Here is a 13593-nt window from a genome sequence, read left to right as displayed (position 1 = left end):
TGTCACACGCCAGCTCGGACGCGTATTTCGCCACGCGTTTTCCGACAGAAGACTGTGGCGTGGCCGACTTCAGCGCACAGTAATAACGGCGGCCTTTTACGCCGAAGCCCTTGGTTCACCATCCGGCAGGTGACGCAGCTGTGCTTACCGTTACAGTTAGGAATTTTTCGTTATTGGTCACCAATTATGATTTCTTCAAGCTTGCGCGTTTCCTACTTGGAGTGGCATAAATAAGACACTTCAGTCGTAACTCAGCAGTGTGTTCTTCACACCTGAAGATGAAGGCCAGTTATGCCGATGAAATTTTGGGGCAATTGCGCAACGACACCCGAACTCTCCACCGGGAACCATTTCTACAATTGGAAGGTCGAGAAAGCCTGAAGCAACACTTTCCAAGACATGTTCGGAGAACTGCAGCAAAAGTGGAACAGGTAATATTGTGAGTGTGTGGGTGCTATTCTGTCATTCTGCGTAACGGATTAATCTGAGATGTACCCTTTACCCTGTGACTACTGCAAGATGCAATTTCCACCCCCACACTACTACAGAAGTCAGACAGACGCTCCTAACGTTATGAAGAGAAATACCTGAAAAACGTTCGGCAATAAATATCTCCTGGAGTCGTCCGCTGTAAGGAAATGACACAAAAATTCACAAAATTTCTTACGTAACTAGTGGGATACTTGGGTACTGGAGTAGTGATAGTTAGTGTAAGAAAAACATGAAACTAACGAAAATTATTTTTTTTGCAAAAATTCTGAGAAATCACAATGGCACTTTAAGTTATGAACTGAACAAGTTATTTCTGGGTTCTTTTCGGAATGTGAAGTTACCTCTCAAAGATACGATTCGCTAATGAAATTTCTATACAAAGTTTAAGATTGTTACTGAATTGGCAGAATGGCTGAGAGCCGCGCCTACTCAACTTGAATAATTATCCGTTAGAATGTTGCTAGGTACGGTCGAGGCTGTCGCGTGTGAAATGCAGTGAAGTGTACTGTTGTGGAGGAAATACGGGGCTCGCAAGAGCTGTAGCGCACAATACCGTGAGCTGCAATGACTGCTGTCTGCGCCGCTTGCTGCTGACAAATAAGATAACTCTCGTTCTACATGGATTGACCTTCGCCAATCAAACTCTCCATACACCTTGATGAAGTCAAAGACTCCTATTCGCCTCTAGTCTGGCGTGGTACACTTGCCAGATAACCAGTCCACCGCGATGCCACTCAAAAATTCGCTTGCAGGCGTTTAACTATAACTCTGTCCGTTCACACCGCACAATGAGTGTGGCGGCCAACGTAGTGAACACCACTTAATCGCAAGGACTCAATATAGAGTCACACTCCGATTCGCTTTCGACAGAGGTGCTCTCCCAGTGAAGTACTGAGGAGAGACTTGTTCCTCGCTCTTTGAGTACACGTACCAGCGCGCGCACTCTCATTGCGTGTTCTCGTTCCAAGAGCGACAACAGAACGGCCCCTTTCCACGCCAGACGTGAAGGGGTATATCTTTCGGTCTCTTCCATTACTCCTTCAGCTCAAGGCGTCAGGAATATCGTCTCCGAATCAGCATTGCTCTTCTAAAACGGGAGAATGACGTTTCTTTTAAGGCGACCAATCCGGAAATCTGTAGCATCGGCGTTTGGCGTTTGTTGTCTCCCTGTGAAAACCTCTGAAACTGCGTGCTATGTTTGTAAAGAATCCGTAGGCTGGGTGCTCCTTCACAATGTAGCGGAATTTGCTTTTAAGCCAAACACAGGGTCGTTCTCCCTTTCACTCGGGCAAACGCTGTCTGCAGTACGGGCGGTCGCCGGCCGACGTAGATAGGTTGACTCGTCCTCTGAAGGAACCGGCCTCTTGGCGTGCGGTTTGCCTCTCTCGAACTAAAAGCTTTTGTGACTGTCGTGTCTTGAATGTGTGTGTGTGTGTGTGTGTGTGTGTGTGTGTGTGTGTGTGTGTGTGTGTGTAAGCCAACCTCGAGTGCTTCAATCTCGGTGCGCACTTGCGATTTACTGGTTATTTTCATATTGTTTACATGAATTCATACAACATTGACTTTATCTTATCGAGTTTGGGTTTGAATAAAATGTCTTGAAGTGCGGAATATGATTGTGAGGGCGCAATATGTAAGCAACGAAGGCTAGGAGACCACGACGTCTTACAATATCATCAACCACCTTAGCAATAGAAATTGTGAAACAAATATATCTCCACAGAACCTATAGCCCCTGGCAACCTAGTTCTTCAGTCTGTCTTTCCAGATAGGTTTTAAGCTCAGTATTGCCTCATCCATTCCTGACTTTGTTCAGAACCCAAACCGATCTTCACCCCAGTGGGCTACTACCAGTATCTGCGTGATCGAGCTGTCCACTGGTGTATAGCCGGATCCTACTGTCCAACGGGCACAATATTTCGGCTATCAAACATGTCTCCATCGTCAGGTGCGCTGAGGGTCTGAGCTCCTGAGGGCGCGCGGCCGACTAATACCTCCCGCCCCGCGAGGAACTACCTTCGCGGTCCACACCCGTAGTCACACGTCGGCAGTCACGGAGACTGTGTTCTTCTGTTTCACTACTCCACGCCAAGTTCCAATAGTTACCAGTTAGTTCGTCTCAGTACCTCAGTGACTTTCCCCTGCCACGCCGCAGCCATCCGAAGAACTGTGTGCACATGTGCGCTCTCAAGCCTTCTGTGTGACTACGATGATGTATTCCGCCATCAAGAGCGCAATTGTGTAGAATCATGCTGTACTTAATGCTCTTATGGACAAGGCTGGGTTAATGCGTCGCGAGATGAGATATTCTTAGCATTTAGCTGTCACACACCTGCGCGTTTTGTGGCAGATCCTCGAAGCGGCTGAATGCTTGCTTCCTGGAAGCGGGCTCCACTGAGAGACTGTGTAGGTCCTGGTCCACCTTCCCGGAAACGCGTGTGCCTCTGCTCTGGTCGCTAATTCCAGCTCAGCTCGCAGCCCGGGCTCTTAGCGCCGACCGCGTGTAATCACATTTCGTGGTCACTCCAGTCCTAATTGACGTCCCGTTGCGAAACTTCCGAGAGACGATAGCGCGCATTCGGGCGTTTGCGCTTTCTCTGTCATCAATTTTGCACTCCGGTGTCCACTGGCTGAGTGTTTCCGTGTCACACTTCAAACCCACTGATCCAAAATTCCATGTTTCGCGGAAGACATTTGACACAACCCAACGCTTTCGTTTCGTGGATACAATATGAGCTTTCGGTTTACTGGGCCTGCTCTGTGATTGATTCTGAACTCATTCGTAGATGTTGCACAACTCACAAAATACACGAGAATAGTAAGCAGAAGTAATTAACATTGAACTGTTGTAGGATTTTGTAATATGCAGGGCCATTATACATGATTCATTCATTTTAATAGTTATATATTTTTCGAAGTATTGCAAGTACAAATAAGACTGATGCATGAATAGAACCGTAAACTCGCGGAGTTTGCATTGTACTACTACTTAGCGGTACAAGTGCAATGTTTTGCACACCTGCTTAGCCGGGTGGCAACGTGCTCGCTTCCCCTGCAAACGGTCCCGGTTTCGATTCCCGGCCGGGTCGGAGATTTTCTCCGCTCGAGGATTGGGTGTAGTGTTGTCCCCATCACCATTTCATCCTCGTCAACGACGCGCAAGTCTCCCAGTGTGGCGTCGACTGAAATAAGACTTGCACTTGGCGGCCGAACTTCCCCGGATGGGGCCTCCCGGCCAACGATGCCAAAAGCTCATTTCATTTTGCAGTGTCTTGACAAAATGTCGACAAAGCAGGAAAGTAGATCATGTATACTGGATGTAGTCGTAGAGAGGGCGAGAGGAAGTTTCTTACTCAGCTAAAAAAGCGCTAGCGCAAGCCACGAACTCGGGCTACAGCAGCAATCTGTATTTCGATTGCTTTTCAGACCGTACCGTCTGCGTATCGTGCAACAGTTGCAAGCGGACTATTATGAACCGTGCCATCACTTTTGTATCACAATGAAGGACGCATTTGAGGATAACCAACATTTCACCTCCAAGTTGATATTCAGCGATGGTGCAATGTCGCACACGAAGCTATAAACGCCGATTTTCTTCCATGAGAATTCTATGACGGGTACGTGTTGCCTTGATGTGTTTCCACAACTGATGATTTTGAGCCTTTCCTCTTCCGACAAGACAGGGCATCCTATCACTGGAGCATCGATGTACGACGCTACCTATACGATGGACTTCCGCGTCGTTGGATTGTGTGCAGTGGTGAGAATGATGTGGCTCTGTTCGCCTAACGCAACTCCTTGTGACTTTTTCCTGTGGAGTACATTAAGGGTCGTGTTTACGCACCGCCACTGCTACGAACACTGGAGCAGCTCAAATAACACATTAATGCCGCCGCGACGACAATTGTCAGGATGTTGCTACTTGCCCTGTTATTCATTTATTCCAAACTTGTATGTCCATCTCCTCCTCTTCCGTCTAATTCCATCTTCTCCTCTACCTCTCTTCGTCAGTCTTCTCCACCCCCTCTCTCTGCCGATCTCCTTCGCCCCCTCATCCTGTCCATCTTCACCCTTTCCTTTACGCCAGCTCCTCGTCTCTTCCCTCTCTGTCCTCCTCCTCTTCCCTTGCTTTGCCCATATTCTCCTCCTCCTCTGGCTCTGTATCTCCTCCTGCTCTATCCGTGTGCCTGCCCCTTCTTCCCTCTGTCACTGTCCATCTCCTGCTCTTTCCTTTCTCTGTCCATCTCCTTCAGCCCTTTATCCATTTGCCCCTGCCCTCTCTCTGTCCATTACCCCCTCCCGTATCTCTGTCCAGCTCCTGCTCTTGTCTGTGCCTATATCCTCCTCACCTTTTGCTATCTGTCCATCTGCTCCTACTATCTTCATCTATCTCCTCCTTCCCCCTTATTGTCTGTCCCTTTCCCCCTCCTATCTGTGCCTATCTCCTTCTTCCCCCTTGCTGTCTGTCCATACACCTGTCCTCCCTTCTCTCTATATACACTACTGGACGTACCTGCAAAATTATATCCGTACAGTGCAAAATTGAGGAAATGGGACGGCATAAACATTGAACTGCGTGAAAATGAAACTTCTGGACGAAATTCGGTAGACATACGGGTGAAATATGTGCACAAATGAGCGTGAATTACATAACAAATGTGTGCATATGTGATAAAATCGATGGGTAAAAGCCACATTCTAAACCCCTGGATCGATTCCAATCAAATTTGGTGCACATAGTAGTTACAGTGTGGAAAGAGATACTGTCGTGGCTGAACCTCCGGTCTACTATTGAGTGTGATAATATGGAGAGAGAGAAGGGAGGTTGAGGAGATGGACAGACAGCGAGGGGGAAGGACGAGATAGGTAAATTAATTCTATTTATTTATATTACAAGAATTGCATCAAACGAAATATTTCAACCTAAATTAATTATTGTAATTATCACAGAAAGAGGAGGAGATGGACAAGGATGGAGAGGAATGGACAGAGGGATTGGAGAGGAGGAGATGCCAGAGGAGGGGAAGAGGAGCAGGTGGACAGAGAGAGACGAGGTAGGGAGATGGACACAGAGAGGAAAGGGGTGGAGGGCAGAGACTGGAGGAGCAGGCGGACAGAGAGGGAGAAGGAGGAGATGCATTTTTGTAGATCAGCGCGATTGTCGGGCGACTCAATCAAATCCAAGTACATTTTTATGCACTTATTTTAATTTAATGTTGAGGGTGATGATGTTTAGCGCTTCTCTGTCTTGTGAAATACTGAATTATTGCAATCACAAACTTCTACCAGTCTCCAAACAACGACTCCAGTGCAAACATTAAACTGCTGGAGATAGGTGATTGGGTTATTACAGTAGCGCATATATATTTTTACGAGTAACTCAACATGACGCTAGTGGACGAATCAAAATGTGTTTTCCTCCTCTTTCTTGTTACGAACTTATCCATAATTAGAAGCTATCATAACAGTACACAGTACAAAAACAACAAACGGCAGCACTTATCGTAAGTGGGCCGATGCCGCTGCGTTCCTCGTTAATTTGACTCGATTTTGTAATCACTGAAGTAACGTCACATACTCTGTCAACCCGTGAAGTATTTTGCTTCCTTCCCTCACACCGTCTTTCCTTCTGCGCGTTTCGCTTCTAATGTATGTTTTTCGAATAGAGTTGGCGAGAGAGAACAGCTATTTCTTAGTTGTATGGTTCCTTTCTGCCTTGCTGTAGCTTCTCAGTCTCCAGTTCTTCCATTGCAGCGGCTTCAATTTTTTTTTCATCTTACTCAGTTTCACTCGTTCAAAGGCCTTTTTCCAGAGTAGTGCCTTGAAAATGACGGGTTGTTCACATGTTGAAACATGGTTGTCGAGCACGTTAACCTGCTACATTCCCAAAAGTTGTTTGAACGTCACAACCTGACGTGTCTGTAACTACTTTAGCACTGTGTAGCAAATTGTTCGATCCATATATATATATATATATATATATATATATATATATATATATATATATATATATATATATACTGGGTGATCAAAAAGTCAGTATAAATTTGAAAACTGAATAAATCACAGAATAATGTAGATAGAGAGGTACAAATTGACACACATGCTTGGAATGACATGGGGTTTTATTAGAACCAAAAAAATACAAAAGTTCAAAAAATGCCCGACAGATGGCGCTACATCTGATCAGAATAGCAATAATCAGCATAACAAAGTAAGACAGAGCAAAGATGATGTTCTTTACAGGAAATGCTTAATATGTCCACCATCATTCCTCAACAATAGCTGTAGTCGAGGAATAATGTTGTGAACAGCACTGTAAAGCATGTCCGGATTTATGGTGAGGCATTGGCGTCGGATGTTGTCTTTCAGCATCCCTAGAGATATCGGTCGATCACGATACATTTGCGACTTCATGTAATCCCAAAGCCAATAATCGCACGGACTGAGGTCTGGGGACCTGGAGGCCAAGAATGACAGAAGTGGCGGCTGAGCACACGATCATCACCAAACGACGCGCGCAAGAGATCTTTCACGCGCCTCTGCCTGACATTTTGTGGACTTTGTTTTTGTTTTTTTTGTTTTTTTTTTGTTCTAGTAAAACCCCATGACATTCCAATCATGTGTTTTTACCTCTCTATCTACATTATTCCGTGGTTTATTAAGTTTTGAAATTTAATTTATACTGACTTTTTGATCACCATATATATATATATATATATATATATATATATATATATATATATATATATATATAGGGCAGATCCCAGACTGTGAGCGCAGAGAGGGAGGTCGCGATCCGCCACGGCCGACTGCGCAGTATGCTCGGCCACGGCATCTGCCTCTAGCCCCGTCGCCCTTGCCCCTGAGACCCGGCGCGCCGCCCCGGGTCGTGAGCAGTAAGCACGCAGTAGCTGCCAGCCGGCAGTCGGTAGCCGCACACGTGTCCGCCCGCCGGTGGGCGGCGGTGGCGTGTTTGCCATTCCCGAGTCGCGCCGCGCCGGTGTCACGCCCAATCAATAGCACCGAGCCGGCCGCGGGCGGTGGGCGGCGGTGGGCGACGCCGGGGTCCCGTCCCGTCCCGTCCCGCGGCTGCACGTGCCGGCTACACGCCACAACGTGCCGGCGGCCAAGACGTACGGCGTCTGCCAACACACTGTCGCCCTTGCGCTGCCTGGCAGGGGCGTGCACACGCGTCAGGCGGCAGACGACGTAACAACTCGAAGTAACGCGGTTACTACAAACAGTTCAACAGTTTCCGAAACCCAAATATCTACGCATTTATTGCCTATAGGATGTCTCCCGCTGAACTAGGCGAGACATTAGCCAGGGACATATGCCTCGAACCACCTTATAACATCCGACGTAAGATCAGAGAAGTAACGCACAAAAATTTTTTGCTCCCCTAGTATTGCAACTGGAAAGTCGAAGTTTCAGGACGATACAGTCTGACGTTTGTGCTACAGAGCGTTTTTTTTTTTTTCATGTGCAGCTCTAGCTAGAGAAGTCGGAACTACGAAACAAACATGGCGCGCATGTTAATGTCGTCAACAGGTAAAGAGCAGCTAACAAGGGAACCTCCCCATCACACCCTCCTCAGATTTCGTTATAAGTTGGCACAGTGGATAGGCCTTGAAAAACTGAACACAGATCAATCGAGAAAACAGGAAGAAGTTGTGTGGAACTATAAAAAAATAAGCAAAATATACAAACTGAGTAGTCCATGCGAAGATAGCGCACATCAAGCATAAATTGGTTGCAGGAGCGCTGTGGTCCCGTGGTTAGCGTGAGCAACTGCGGAACGAGAGGTCCTTGGTTCAAGTCTCCCTCGAGCGAAAAATTTTTCTTTATTTTCGCAAAGTTATGATCTGTCCATTCGTTCATTGACGTCTCTGTTCACTGTAATAAGTTTAGTGTCTGTGTTTTTCGACCGCACCGCAAAACCGTGCGATTAGTAGACGAAAGGACTTGACTCTTCAATGAGAACCGAAAACATTTGATCGCAAGGTCATAGGTCAACAGATTCCTCCACAGGAAAATACGTCTGATATATTCTATACGACACCCACGTAACTTGTACACTTGACGAATGGGTAAAAACATTCTTCTACGTTGCCCGATTTAGGTTTTCTTGTAGATGTGATAATTACTCCTAAAAAAGTGATGAAAACATAAGAGTTTGTCACATAAACTGCAACAAATGAATCCAACAGTTTCACAGTCGCTCACTTTTCCTTGTGCTCTGTCAAAACATATGTTTTTAACGTTTTCAAATCTGAACATGTTCTAGAATTTTGGAGAGCGAAGTTGATTATGTGTGAGTGTCTGAACTTTGATAATTGTCTGAAAATAAAAAATTAAAATTTTCGGTCGAAAGAAGACTTGAACCAAGAACCTCTCGCTCCGCAGCTGCTCACGCTTACCACGGGACCACTGCGCTCATGAGTAGTGCTTATCCCAGATGTTGCATATCAGTCGCATCGATTACTCAGTTTGTATATTTTGCTTAATTTTTCAGAGTTCCACACAACTTCTTTCTGTTTTCTCGATTTATCTGTGTTCAGTTTTTCAAGGCCTATTCACTGTGCCAACTTATAACTAAATCTGAGAGGGGTGCGATGGGGAGGTACCCTTGTAAGTGTAATTCGATATTTGTAGGCCAAAGGGCATAAACTAAATGAAATTGACAGGCACATACGAGGTGTGTACGGGTACACAGTAGCAATATCTCCAAATGTTGTGCATTCTTCCAAGAGGGCCGTATGAACCTCAGTGATACGTCACGAGCTGGCCGCGCAGGCCGAGCGGTTCTAGGCGCTTCAGTCCGGAACCGGGCTGCTGCTACGGTCGCAGGTTCGAATCCTGCCTCGGGCATGGATGTGTGTGATGTCCTTAGGTTAGTTAGGTTTAACTAGTTCTAAGTTCTAGGGGACTGATGACCTCAGATGTTAAGTCCCATAGTGCTCAGAGCCATTTGAATCATTCGTCACGCTCCGGGCGGCCACTAACAGTTGCAACCCTGGAGAATGTCGGAGCCACTGAGGCAGCATTTTGAACGACCGGCGTGTGCAACCGCGAACCTTATCACAGTAGTTCAACATTTCCTGTGGCGAGGTGTACGATATTTTCGACGATCGCTGAAATTTAGAGAAGTTAGTGTTCGCTGGGTGCCTAAGAAACAGACAGTCACAGTTTGATGGCAAGATTGGATTGATTTAAGCGTTACGCCGCACAAGATATGGCTCACTATGCGCCCAAAACCGAGGAGGTCTCTATGGTTCCTCAGTGCGAGAAAAATTCAGAGTGACTCAGTCTGATAGGAAGTGCTTGTGACAGTGTTCTGTGATACGCATGGTGTGTTACTGGTGGAGTCTACGGAACAGAGAACCACTGTGAATGCTGCAGCCTACATTAAAACTTTCTTTAAGTTGCGTCGTGTCCTTCGTGATATCTACGTCATACTTCGTAAGCCACCTAATGGTGTGTGGTGGAGGGTAATTTCGGTACCACTATCTCACCCCTCCTCTCTTCCACTCGCGAATGGTGCGTGGCAAGAATGATTGTCGGTAAGCCTCTGTATTGGCTCTAATTTCTAGCATTTTGTCCTCGTGGTCAATACGGGAAGTGTATATGGGAGGAAACAATATGTTGTCAGACTACTCCCGAAAAGTGCTGTCCCAAAATTTCAAAAGTAAATCTCTCCGCGATGCACAACGCCTCTCTTGTTACGTCTGCCAGCGGAGTTTGTTTAGCATCACCATAACGCTTTCTCGCGAGCTAAACGATCCCGTCATAAAAAGCGCCGCTCTTTGGTGGGTCTTCTCTGTCTCCTCTATCAGTCCTACCTTATAGGGATCCCAGATAGATCAACAATACATAAGATTCGGGCGAACAAGCGTCTTATAAGCCGCTTCTTTCGTGGTTGAGTTACATTTCCTTATGATTCTTTCGATGAATCTGGGTCTGGTATCTAATTTTCCCACTATCTGTTTTATGTGGTCATTCCACTTAAGGTCGCTCTGGATAGTTACGCCCAGATATTATACAGCAGACGTTGTCTCCAGCTGTTTGTCATCAATAGTGTGGCTGAACAGCAGTGTATTTCTTTTCCTACGTATGCGCAGTATGTTACATCTATTTACGTTCAGGATCAACTGCGAGAGCCTGCACAATTCATCACTTCTCTGCTGGTCACTATGCGTATTCTTATTGTCTTCTGGCGTTGCTGCTTTGGTATGGACAACTGCACCATCCGTGAATATCTTAAAGAGCATCCGACGCGTTCTACTAGATCATTTAGACACACACATCAAAAAAACGTTTTGCATCACCCCTGTTCCCACTACTCTTGAAGACAGACGTTGACCGTGGATATTGCATCACAGACACAGTCCCTTTGACTGTTCAGAGATTTCACTAAACCCGCTCAAAGACGTAAACAACCATGCATGAGCAACGCCTATTAAACGGAGGAGTCCTACAGTCGATCATTCCAGCCATTCCACCAGGAAGGAGGTACACAGCTCGTGTTGTCTGTAGTTCAACCATGCTTAGAAGGTCAATTCCGCGGTTCGATCGCGTCCGCATTGTAACTTTGTGCCAGGAAAGGGTTCTCATCATGGGAAGTGTCCAGGCGTCTCGGAGTGGACCAAAGCGATGTTGTTCGGACGTGGAGGAGATACAGAGAGACAGGAACTGTCGATGACATGCCTCGCTCAAACCGCCCAAGGGCTACTACTGCAGTAGCTGACCGCTACCTACGGATTATGGCTCGGAGGAACCCTGACAGCAACGTCATCATGTTCAATAACGCTTTTCGTGCAGCCACAGGACGTCGTGTTACGACTCAAACTGTGCGCAAGAGGCTGCATGATTCGCAGCTTCACCCCCGAAGTCCATGGCGAGGTCCATCTTTGCAACCACGACACCATGGAGCGCGGTACAGATGGGCCCAACAACATGCCGAATGGACTGCTTAGGATTGGCATCACGTTCTCTTCACCGATGAGTGTCGCATATGCCTTCCACCAGACAATCGTCGGAGACGTGTTTGGAGGCAACCCGGTCAGGCTTAACGCTTTAGACACACTGTCCAGCGAGTGCAGCAAGGTGGAGGTTCCCCGCTGTTTTGGGGTGACGTTATGTGGGGTCGACGTACGCCGCTGGTGGTCATGGAAGACGCCGTAACGGCTGTACGATACGTGAATGTCATCCTCCGACAGATTGTGCTACGATATCGGCAGCATTCGTCTTCATGGACGACAATTCGCGCCCCCATCGTACACATCTTGTGAATGACCTCCTTCCGGACAATGACATCGCTCGACTACATGAACCCTGTCGAACATGCCTGGGATAGATTGAAAATGGCTGTTTATGGACGACGTGACCCATCAACCACTCTGAGGGATCTAAGCCGAATCGCCATTGAGGAGTGGGACAATCTGGACCAACAGTGCCTTGATGAACTTGTGGATAGTACGCCACGACGAATACAGGCATGCATCAATGCAAGAGGACGTGCTACTGGGTATTAGAGGTACCGGCGTGTACAGCAATTTGGACAACCATCTCTGAAGGTCTCGCTGTATGGTGGTACAGCCTACAATGTATGGTTTTCATGAGCAATAAAAAGGGCGGAAATTAGATTTATTTTGATCTCTGTTCCAATTTTCTGTACAGTTTCCGGATCTCCCGGAATCGAGCTGATGCAAAACTGATTTTGTTGTAAACAGCAACGGTCCTATCACAGTTCCCTGTGGTATTCCGGATATTACCTTTACGTCTGTCGATTTTGTTCCGTTAAGAGCGACGTGTTGATAAACGCCACAACACACGTTAATGCGGACCGTGTCAAACTTTTTCATGACAATGCTCGCCCCCATGTTGCTGCTGCTATTCGTTGAAAACCACCAAATCTGAGTGGGAGTTGCTCTAGCATCAGCCGTACAGTCAGGACCTTGTACGGTCGGACTCTAATCTGTCTGGTCCCAAGTAGAAATTCCTGGCCGCCCAATGCTTTGTGACTGATGCGAAAGTGAAATCAGCAGTCCGGAGTCGCCAGTACTCCAACCAAAAGGACTTCTACGACCAGGGCACCTTGAAACTGGTACCACGATGGGAGAAATGGCTTACCTATGTAGAAATGTAGGTAAAAGATTTAAGTTCATTTGTAATTTTTTGTTACCTATAAAACTTCTTGGTAATGCAATTGTTGTTTGTTACTTAACGATCTTCCCTCGTACGTAAAGCCATTTATTTATGTATTCAACAACGGGTACGCCCACTATTATGTAATATTCGTCGACGAAAATAGAAAGATCAAATTATACGAGTAGATACACATAGAATATAAAGAATATCCATCGTGTTAGGGGTATGGGTACAGATATTGTGGTTACTGGTGTCTTAATGTGTATCCACTTCAGCACGTTGATTGTTTTTTCTCTGCATCGAACACTGTTTCGGAAAATACATCACAGTGTTGACTACCTGATGTTTTATGCACGGTTGTAGCTGCTGCTTGAAGTGGACCACACCTGTCAGTGAAGGCCACCCGTTTTGCGTCGATCCACCCACACACTAATACCTGACCTGCTGCACAAGGAAAAATAAACATTAAAGGCTTATTTGGGCCATGCGTACTTGGAGATACTAACCAACTAAAAAATATACTACTTGTAATAGTTACAATTATTAGTCTGCAAAGGAACTTAACCCTGATGTAATGTTGTTCGGTACAATGACCTTAGTCCTCAATTGAAATATCTGCACTTATATTCTGCCGGCCACTGTCACCGAGCGGTTCTAGGCGCTTCATTCCGGAACCATGCGGCTGCTACGGTCGCAGGTTCTAATCCTCGGGCATGGATGTATGTGATGTGCTTAGGTTAGTTAGGTTTAAGTAGTTCTAAGTCTATGGGACTGATGACCTCAGACGTTAAGTCCCATAGTGCTCAGAGCCATGTGAACCATTTGAACTTATATTCTTAACAACCTGCACAAGGTTTTTTAAGACGGAAGGACAAGTGGTCACCCATGACTTTACTGAAAGCCGCCTGGGCATTTGCCTGAAATGGTTTAGGTAACCCACGGAACATC

The sequence above is a fragment of the Schistocerca serialis genome, chromosome 1 (genome assembly GCF_023864345.2).
Source record: "Schistocerca serialis cubense isolate TAMUIC-IGC-003099 chromosome 1, iqSchSeri2.2, whole genome shotgun sequence".
Classification (NCBI taxonomy): domain Eukaryota; kingdom Metazoa; phylum Arthropoda; class Insecta; order Orthoptera; family Acrididae; genus Schistocerca; species Schistocerca serialis.
The sequence above is the reverse complement of the archived record's forward strand: the minus strand, read 5'-3'. Positions refer to the sequence as shown.